The 11,438-nt window shown below is 40.6% G+C and overlaps 1 pseudogene; it reads left to right on the forward strand.

Moving 5' to 3' along the window:
• Positions 1-659: 659 nt before the first annotated feature.
• On the forward strand, positions 660-6,489 carry LOC116463522 (large ribosomal subunit protein eL28-like; annotated as a pseudogene).
• Positions 6,490-11,438: the final 4,949 nt, after the last annotated feature.

Here is an 11,438-nt window from a genome sequence, read left to right on the forward strand (position 1 = left end):
GTGTATTTAGAGTAATAAAAGAAAAAGACTGTCAACTAAAAACTCTGTGACCAGCAAAACATCCTTCAAAAATGAAGATGAAATTAAGATATTCCCAGACAAACAAAAACTGAGAGAGTTGTTACAACTGTATCTGCCCTACAAGACATTCTAAAGGAAATCCTTCATGGTAAAATTAAAGAACACTACACAGTAACTCTAATCCATATGAAGAAATAAATAGGCTGGTAAAGGTAACCACATAAGTAAAAACAAAAGGCAATATGCATGCATTTTTGTTTGTAAATCTTTTTTTCCCATGGTCTGGTTGTAAAGATAACTGCATAAAGCAATAATTACAAAGCTCTGTTGATGGGGGCTATAAAATCAAAAAACAAAAATCAATTTTATTTCCAAACATTACCAACAGTCTGAAAATAAAATTTTAAAAATAATCCCAGTTACAACAGCATGAAAAATAATAAAATTTACAAACAAATTTAACAAAAAAGGAAAGAAGTACAACACTTGGACACTGAAAACTGTGAACTATCATTAAAGGCAATTAAAGAATATCTAAAAAAAAAAAAAGATATTCCATGTTCATGGTTTAGAAAGTTTAACAGTGTTAAGATGGTATGGCTATTTCCATCTCCAGCACTGTGAGAGGAACCGCCACCATGTCTGTGCTTCTGCAGTGGATGGTGGTGCAGAACTGCTCCAGTTTCCTGATCAAGAGGAATAAGCAGACCTACAGCACCAAGCCCAGTAACCTGAAGCCCCACATTCCCTCTGCTACCAGGCCAACTCGCCACAAGACTGTGGATGTGAAGCCAACAGCCGATGGAACAGTGTGGTGGTGGTCATGAAACAGAGATCAGGCCAGCAAAAGCCAGCCACCTCCTACCTGCATGCAGACCACCATCAACAAGAACAACTGGGCCACTTTCAGCAGCATCAGGCACATGATCCTCAAGAACAAAGACTGCCCTGACCTGCACATGGCTGCCATCCACAGGGCCAATGCCATCCTGCATAGCCAGAGCCTGTGATGGTGAAGAGGAAGTGAACCTACCCCTAAGGAGTGCCTGAGCCCCCTGTTCCCCAAAAGCAATAGTCAGATGACCTTTTCCCAACCAAAAAAAAAAAAAGAAGAAGAACCGTCATAAAGATGGTGTGGTAAGCAGAATAATGACTCACCAAAGATATCCACATTGGAACTTCTGGAACTTGTTAAAATGTTAACTTATGTGGCAAAAGAGAATTTGTAGATGTGATTACATTAAGGATGGGGGGGCTGGTACTGGATTGTCTCGTTGAGTCCAATCTGATCACATGGGTCCTTAAAAGTAGGGAACATTTTCCAGCTGTGGGAAGGAAGTGTGACTTCAGAAGTGAGAACCAGGGAAATAGCAGCCTGTGAAGGACTTGGCTTGCCATTGCTGTCTTGGAAGATGGAGAAGGGTGTGGTAAGCCAAGAAGTGAGGGTACCATCTCAAGTGGCCAGGGAGAATGCTGTTAAGACCCATGTGGGACTTCTGACCTACAATATTATAAGATAAAATTTGTTGTTTTAAGCCACTTCGTTGGTACTAATTTGTCACAAAACTCTTAGAAAGCTAATACAGATGGCAATACATCCAAATTCATATACAGATTCAATGCAATCCCTGTTAAAAATCCCAGCTTTCTTTTTGAAAGAAATTGACAAGCTGATCATAACATTCATATGGAAATGCAAAGGATGAAGAACAGCCAAAACTTTGTCTTTAAAAAGGACAAAGGCAGATGACTCAGACCTCCTAATTTTACAACTTAGTACATAGCTGCAATAATCAAGACAGTGTGGATACAGACAGACATTTAGAACAATGAAATAGAATTAGGAGTCTAGAAATAAATCCATAGGTCTGTGACCAGTTGGTTTTCAACAGGGTTGCCAAGGCAATTCAGTGGGGGAAAGAACGAGCTTTTCAACAAATGGTGCTGGGAAAACTGGATTTCCACATGCAAAAGAATGAATTTGGACCCATACCTCACAATATATGTGAAAATTAACTCAAAAAGAATCAAAGACGATAAATATAAAAGTTAAAACTATAAAATACTTAGAAGAAACATAGGCATAAATCTTTTGTCCTTAGTTTAGGTAATGGCTTCTTAAATATGACACTAAAGCATTGTCAACAAAAGAAAAAAAATAGATAAGTTGGACTTCAACAAAATTAAAACTTTTAGGCTTCAAAGGACATCATCAAGAAAGTGAAAAGATGGCCAGGCATGGTGGCTCACGCCTGTAATCCCAGCACTTTGGGAGGCCAAGGCAAATGGATCACTTGAGGCCAGGAGTTCGAGACTAGCCTGGCCAACATGGAGAAACCCTGTCTCTACTAAAATACAAAAAAGTAGCCAGGTGTGCTGGCACATGCCTATAATCCTAGCTACTCAGGAGGCTGAGGCATGAGAATTTCTTAAATCTGGAAGGTGGAGGTTGCAGCGAGCCAAGATAGCACCACTGCACTCCAGCCTGGGCGACAGAGCAAGACTGTCTCAAAAAAAAACAAAAAAAAGTGAAAAGATGACCCATAGAATGGGTGATATATAAGCAAATCATATCTCTGATAAGGAACTCATATTCATAACATATTAAAAAACTCTTACAACTCAACAATAAAAGGACAAATAATCCAATTTAAAAATGGGCAAAGGATTTGAACAGACATTTCTCCAAAGAAGATACACAAATGGCCAATAAACACTTAGAAAGATGCTTAAAGTAATCATCAGAGAGATGCAAATCTAAACCACAATGAGATGCCATTTCACACCTACTTGGATGGTTATAATTTTTTTAAATGAACAATAACGAGTGTTAGTGAAGATACGGAGAAATTGGGTCCTTCGTATATTACTGGTGAAAATGTAAAATAGTGCGCTGTTTTAGAAAACAGTTTCTCAGTAATTAAGTATAGACTTACCATATTAACTAACAGTTCCACTCCTAGGTTTATACCCAAGAGAATTAAAAATAAGTGTCCACACAAAAATATATTCATAAATGTTCAGCATTATGGCATAATAGCCAAAATATAGCAGTATTATTCATAATTGTGAAGAAAGTGGAAGCCTTCCAAATGTCCATCAACTGATGAATGGATAAATAAAATGTAATATCTCTATACAAGGGAATATCATTCAGCCATAAAATGAATGGAGCACTGATACATGCTATAACAATGATAAACTTTGAAAACTTTATGCTAAGTGAAAAAAGCCAGACACAAAAGGCCACATATCTGTGATTCTACATACCGAAAACGTCCAAAACAGGCAAGTCTACAGAGACAGAAAATAGACTAGTGGTTGTCAATGGTCAGGGAGAAGGGAAAATGGGGAGTGCCTGCTAATGGTTACAGAGTTTAACGTTTTTTAAACTAAAAAATGTTAGAAACATAAAAAGAGATGGAGAAATAAAGCCCACTACAATGCCACCTCTCGGAGACAATGAAACTCTTGAAGTGATGAAAATGTTCCGGTTGGACCATGATGCTGATTTCACACATTCATGAATAATCCAAAAACCCCTGAAAAGTACACTTTAAAAAGGTAAATTTTATGATATATGAATCTTTTCTTGGTTAAAAAAAAGAAAAAAAAAGAATTTTGTAGCCATTTGAGAAACAATCTGGAAGTACTTAGTGTTGCTAAATATGTGTATTCCTGTGACTCAGCAATCTCACCGCCTATACACTTCTGATGATCAGACCCACATGGACATATGCGTGGGGATATTTATTGTGTTGTTTTTGGCAGCGGGATACTAGAGGCAACCAGAGTCCATTACTAGGGGAATAGATACGTGAAATGAGGAGAATGCACACTCTGCGACAGCGTGTAACAGCTAACCTCAGTGAGCCAGACGGACATTCTGTATTGTAAATAGATCACAGAAACAGTGATGAGCTTTAAAAAAAAAAAAAAATAGAAAGTGAGGGAGTGAACAAGACCCATAACAAGTAAAACTTACGTAAATTAGAAATACATAAATACAATATATTCTTCAATGATGCATGCAAATGTAAGAGTATAGCACCTTATAATGGCTCCCAATGGTGGGCAGTGGCGGGCACAAGGAGTAAATCCTCAGGATGAAGCGGGAAAATGATAAAGTAAAATAGGATCAAACTAAGCACATGCAGATGTTGATGCAGATGCTGATAATGTGCCATGAACGAGGAGTATAAATAACCCAACCCTCTGCCTTTGAAGCCCAAAGGGAGAAAGATAAGGAGGATAAAAAGAAGGAAAGCCAAGAGGGAATGAGGGAAGAAAGACGCTAGCTCAGATACACTCCAAAATTTTAACAGAGATGGTCTCCAGGAGGTGAAATTGTAGTGGGGTTTATTTCTCCACCTTTTTTAAAAAAAAGTTTTTAACACTTTTTAGTTTTAAAAGGTTAAGAAATGCCAAAAGTTTTAGATGGCTTTTGAGTGGCATTTAAGGACAGCCAGAGAATTGTAACCAGTAACATTCCCTTAGGTCATTAAAGCAGATTAAAAATGACTGCCCTGTGAAATGTAACCCATCACTGTCTCTCTCCATTCTTATCAGATACGTTCTTGACTTAAACTGGCATTCTGAATACTCAGTCCCTAGTGACCTGGATTCCACTCTGTGTGGTTGAATATTGTCACCCTGCTGAAAGAAGGGCATCTGATGTGTTTCTGACCAATAAGGCCATCTCTCAAAAGACTTGAAATCAGTAAGAGAAAGGTTCTCCAGGATTTAATTCAGGACTAGCCAAAGAACTGAATGGGATGAGCAAGTGTTAGGAATCTCAGACGTTCTCTTGGAGAATATCTTAGTACCTTGCTTGGCTCCCTGCTGGGGCAGCGCAGTAACCTCCGCTGCTGGGGCCACCTAATGCTACCTGTAGATTCAACTTAGACCCAAGATCTTGTACTACCTACTTTAGAAGGGGGATATTAGGAACGCTGAGTCTAGCACTTTCTGGTTTCTCATTGGGTCTGTCTTGTAATTGGTTCCATGACTTGGTACCCAGTACTTGCTAGTATGATTGTATTTTATTTTCCTTCTTGGTGCCCAGGTTCTCCCATGACTGGGGTGCTCTTCTGCTAGTCCAAGTCCTGCTATATAAACCTAGATCCCATGAGTTCTTCAGGTTGCCTGGTTTTCTACTTTATTCTGGCAGAGCTAAGTGACCTCTAGGCTTGGCCCAACACAGTCCTGGAAATGACAGACCTATAAAAAGTATGGTGCATGGGGCCTATAAGCCAGGAGAAATGTGAAAAGTGGCCACAGTGAGTTTGTCTGACACCAGTTGGAGCCCCAAATGGGTTGAGTTGTGTAAAATATGGGAGGGCCACAAAGGGTGTGAGTTTGGCATGGATGGGGGCTAGGGGGACATATTTTAATTAATGTTTTGAGAAAGAAGAGCAAAAGAAAAGGGATAGGGCTACAGCTCTGGGCAGATGGTTATTGTGAACAGATGGCAGACAGAAAGAGCACTATTTTTATTTTTGCTATATTCCTCAACATAGTGCCAGAAGATTAGTGATAGGCATGTACTCTTCAAATTTTCAGAGAAGTAAAAAGAAAGAGGTCCATTTCACAGACTACAAATTGAGTAACAACTTACTATTACAATAATATAGCAGTAGCAATAATGAGCTTTAACAGTTAGTGAGTGTTTATTACCTGCTGGGCATCCTGCTAAGTGTACTCCACATGTTGTCTTGTAATCATCAAACGAAACCCATGAAAAAAAGTATTAACTTCCTCATTTTACAGATGAGGAAACTGAGGCTCAGAGAAGTTGAGTATCTTGCCTTAGTTCCTGATGAAAATAGCCAGGATTTCAACCCAGGTGTGTTTGACTTCCAAACTTGTGTTCTTCAAACTCTAAAATAAATTATTCATGATTGTGTAGGAAATAAAGTGGTGTGCATTAGGCGCCCACATGAGTGGGTTAACAGCCAGTCACGTCACACTAAATTTAAACCACTTCATTAGACAATTTTACTCTGAAAGTTCAGGGAAAGGCTAGAGAGCAAATATGCTTTGACTTCAGCAAGGCGAATTCTCCACAATGCCTTCACGTACCAAAGGAAGAAAAGCAGTTTGGTGGACAACAGATTAGACAGACTTGAGGTGGAATGACCATTTCCTAAAAGTGTTGTTTAATCAATGGATAAAAACCTTCTACTCAGCAGGAGATCTTCAATGTTCTGCTGAAGGACTTTGAATTTGCCAGGTCCTGCTCAGTATGTAGGCATATTTGTCAAATTACAGAAAACACAGGAACAATTGTTATATTAGATGATATACTAAAATATTTTTTTCAAATCTCATCAAGCTGGAATGATGAGTCACAACAGACAAGATAAAAATTATCAAGAAGGCCGGGCACGGTGGCTCACACCGGTAATCCCAGCACTCTGGGAGGCCAAACGGGTGGATCACAAGGTCAGGAGATCGAGACCATCCTGGCTAACACGGTGAAACCCCGTCTCCACTTAAAAAAAAAAAAAAATACAAAAAATTAGCGGGGCGTAGTGGCAGGTGCTGGTAGTCCCAGCTACTTGGGAGGCTGGGGCAGGAGAATGGCATGAACCCAGGAGGTGGAGCTTGCAGTGAGCCGAGATTGCACCACTGCACTCCAGCCTGAGTGACAGAGTGAGACTCCATCTCAAAAAAAAAAAAAAATTATCAAGAAAAATAATATATGTTATTCATAGCTACATTTAGAAAAAAACTGGGAAGAAAGAACCAAACAGCAGTCCTGTGACAAGTGCTGGGGATTTATAGTTGGTTACACAGTCAATCTGATGACATGATTGCTAAATGTAAACTAAACTAAATGGGTTAACCCAGTTAACCCATGGTTAACTGAGTTAACAATGTCAGGATAAACAGAGGCACTATTCCTTCCACTCTCAACACTACACAGACTCATTTTGATCCTGGGAATACTTTTTAGAGGGTTGTTTCAGTTACATATTTGATATGGTTTTGGCTCCACCCAAATCTCATCTTGAATTGTACTCTTATAATTCCCACATGTTATGGAAGGGACCCGGTAAGAGATAATTTGAATCATGGGGGCACTTTCCCCTACACTGTTCTCGTGGTAGTGAATAAGTCTCACGAAAACTGATGGTTTTATCAGGGGTTTTCACTTTTGCATCTTCCTCATATTCTCTTGCCACTGCTATGTAAGATGTGCCTTTTGCCTTCCGCCATGATTCTGAGGCCTCCCCAGTCATGTAGAACTGTAAGTCCAATTAAACCTCTTCTTCTTCCCAGTCTCAGGTATGTCTTTATCAGCAGCATGAAAATCGACTAATACAGATTTTGCTACCAGGAGTGGTTCTAGAGGAACAGAATATTAAGGATGGAGTTCTTTTGCTGGTTTTGGGGTTTCTGGAGTTGGCTGCTTTATATGATTAGACCCAAAAATACTAAGGAGTCTACTTCTAATCATATGGAGAACACTGCTAGTCTTTGGCATAGTTCAGAAAGTTCCTAGAAGTGAAACTGATAGGAAGCCTACTGCATTCCTACTCAATTTATATAAAGAGAAAACTTCTAGGCCAAATGGACAAAAGATGAATTTGAATTATAAAACAGAGGATCACGACCCCTCAATCAATTTCCAGACTTGAGTCAGTTTACAGAGCCAGAACCCCTTGAATAAAAGGGAGACTGGGTCCTCTCGAGGAAGGATCCCACTACATTACTGACAATTTATGCACTGAATTTTTCTCCCATCCTTCCCCAAGGACACCTCTGGCCTTTTACCAGGGTAACTGTGCACTGGGAAAATGGAAATGATCAGACATTTTGGGGACTACTGGACACTGGCTCTGAGCTGACGTTGATTCCAGGAGACCCAAAATGTCACTGTGGTCCTCCAGTTAAAGTAGGGGCTTATGGAGGTCAGATAATTAATAGTTTTAGCTCAGATCCGACCTACAGTGGGTCCAGTGGGTCTCTGGACTCATCCTGTGGTCATTTCCCCAGTGCCAGAGTGTATAATTGGCATAGACATACTTAGCAAATTGTGGAACCACCAATTGGCTCCCTGACTGGTAGGCTTAGGGTTATCATGGTAGGAAAGGCCAAATGGAAGCCATTAGAGCTGCCTCTACCTAGAAAAATAGTAAATCAAAAACAATATTGCATCCCTGGAGGGACTGTGGAGATTAGTGCCACCATGAAGGACTTGAAAGACGCAGGGGTGATGATTCCCCCCAGATCCCCATTCAACTCTCCCATTTGCCCTGTGCAGAAGACAGATGGATCTTGGAGAATGACAGTGGATTATCGTAAGCTTAACCAAGTGGTGAGTCCAGTTGCAGCTGCTGTACCAGATGTGGTTGTATTGCTTGAGCAAATTAACACATCTCCTGGTACTTGGTATGCAGCCATTGACTTGGCAAATGCCTTTTTCTCCATTCCTGGCCATAAGGCCCACCAGAAGCAATTTGCCTTCAGCTGGCAAGGCCAGCAATATACCTTTACTGTCCTACCTCATGGGTATATCAACTATCTGTCTTGGTGTCATAATCTTATTTGGAGAGAACTTGATCGCTTTTCGCTTCCACAAGATATCACACTGGTCCATGACACTGATGACATTATGCTGATTGGATCCAGTGAGCAAGAAGTAACAAACACACTGGACTTACTCGTGAGACATTTGTGTGCCAGAGGATGGGAAACAAATCCAACTAAAATTCAGGGAACTTCTACGTCAGTAAAATTTCTAGGGGTCCGGTAGTGTGGGGCCTTTCGAGATAGTCCTTCTAAGGTGAAGTATAAATTACTGCATTTGGCCCCTCCTACAACCAAGAAAGGCACAATGCCTAGTAGGTCTGTTTGGATTTTGGAGGCAACACATTCCTCATTTGGGTGTGTTACTCCAGCCCATTTACTGAGTGACCCAAAAGGCTGCCAGTTTTGAGTGGGGTCCAGAATAGGAGAAGGCTCTGCAATAGGTTCAGGCTGCTGTGCAAGCTGCTCTGCCACTTGGGCCATATGACCCAGCAGATCCAATGGTGTTTGAGGTGTGGCTGATAGGGATGCTATTTGGAGGCTTTGGCAGGCCCCCAAAAGTGAATCACAGCGGAGGCCTCTAGGATTTTGGAGCAAGGCCCTGCCATCTTCTGCAGATAACTACTCTCCTTGGGAGAGACAGCTCTTGGCCTGTTATTGGGCTTTGGCATAAACTGAACATTTGACTATGGATCATCAAGTCACCATGTGACCTAAACTGCCTATTAAGAACTGAGTACTTTCTGACACATCTAGCCATAAAGTGGGTCACGCACAGCAGCATTCCATCATCAAAGGAAGTGGTACATATGTGATCAGGCTGAAGCAGTTCCTGAAGGCACAAACAAGTTACATGAGGAAGTAACTCAAATGCCCATGGTCTCCACTCCTGCCACCCTGCCTTCTCTCCCGTAGCCTGCACCGAGGGCCTCATGGGGAGTTCCCTGTGATCAGCTGACAGAGGAAGAGAAGACAGCGGAATGGCCTTTTGAAGTCACAATTCCAATGCCAACTAGGTGACTATACTTTGAGGGGCTGGGGCAAAGTTCTCCGGAAGGCTGTGTATGCTCTGAATCAGCATCCAATATATGGCACTGTTTCTCCCATAGCTAGGATTCATGGGTCCAGGAATTAAGGGGTGGAAGTGGAAGTGGCACCACTCACCATCACCCCTAGTGATCCACTATCAAAATTTTTGCTTCCTGTTCCCAGGACATTACATTCTACTGGCCTAGAGGTCTTAGTTCCAGAGGGAGGAACCCTGCCATGAGGAAACAACAATGATTCCATTAAACTGGAAGTTAAGATTGCCACCTGGCCACTTCGGGTTCCTCCTACCTTTAAGGCAACAGGCTAAGAATGGAGTTACAGTGTTGGCTGGGGTGGTTGACCCGGACTATCAAGATGAAATCAGTCTACTACTACACAACAGAGGTAAGGAAAAGTATGCATGGAATGCAGGAGATTCATTAGGGTGTCTCTTAGTATTACCATGCCCTGTGATTAAGGTCAATGGGAAACTACAATAGCCCAATTCAGGCAGGACTACAAATGACTCAGACCCTTCAGGAATGAAGGTTTGGGTCACTCCACCAGGAAAATAACCACAACCTGCTGAGGTGCTTGCTGAAGGCAAAGGGAATACAGAATGGATAGTAGAAGAAGGTAGTCATCAATACCAGCTACGACCACAAGACCAGCTGCAGAAACGAGGACTGTTTAACTGTCATGAGTATTTCCTCCTTTTGTTAAAAACATGTTTGTGCATGTATACACTTGTACTAAGAAAATATCTTCATTTTATTTCCTTTCTCCTTTACCATGTGACATAAGATTTATTGATTTCACATCTGCATTTAAGTATTGTTAACTTTATGTAATAGTATTTGGGTTGGGGATTGGTGTGTTTCTGGTTGTGTGAAGAATAGTTGCATTATGTTAGGCATAATTATGACCTTATTGTCTTTATTTGAAGATTATATATGACCTCAGGAGATGTGTATGGGTTCAAGTTGACAAGAGGTGGACTTATGATGGTTAATACTGAGTGTCAACTTGATTGGATTGAAGGATGTAAAGTCTTGATCCTGGGTGTGTCTGTGAGGGTGTTGCCAAAGGAGATTAACATTTGAGTCAGTGGGTTGGGAAAGGCAGATGACCCTTAATGTGGGTCAGCATAATCTAACCAGCTGCCAGCACAGCTAGAGTATAAGCAGGCAGAAAAATGTGAAAAGAGAGGCTGGTCTAGCCTCCCAGGCTACATCTTTCTCCTGTGCTGGATGCTTCCTGCCCTCAAACATCAGATTCCAAGTTCTTCAGTTTTGGGACTTGGACAGGCTCTCCTTGCTCCTCAGCTTGCAGACAGCCTGTTGTGGGACTCTGTCACACAATAAACCCATATATATATAAAAGACTCTTTCATGCCTTATGTTATATAGCCAGGCATTTCCTGTCAACTTTTTATTTTGAAAAATTTCAAGTCTATAGAAAAGATACAGGAATTGAACTATATATATACATATATATAATAGATATACGTATATCTTATATACACATATATTATATATACATATATAATATATACATATATAATATATACACATATAATATATACGTATATAATATATACACATATGTGTATATATAATATATATATGAGTTTATTAAGTATTAACTTACACCAGAGCACTCCAACACCAGCTGCCAAATGACTGCAAATGCAAGCGATATTCAAAGGGAGACAAATGGAAGAATCACCCAGCTGAATCCAGTCAACACACACTATCATGAGAGATAATAATGCAGTAAGTTATTTTTTAAGCAACTACATTTGGGTGATTTGTTATACAGCAATATTGTATTAGTCAGGGTTCTCTAGAGGG

The sequence above is a fragment of the Hylobates moloch genome, unplaced genomic scaffold (genome assembly GCF_009828535.3).
Source record: "Hylobates moloch isolate HMO894 unplaced genomic scaffold, HMol_V3 SCAFFOLD_40, whole genome shotgun sequence".
Taxonomy (NCBI): domain Eukaryota; kingdom Metazoa; phylum Chordata; class Mammalia; order Primates; family Hylobatidae; genus Hylobates; species Hylobates moloch.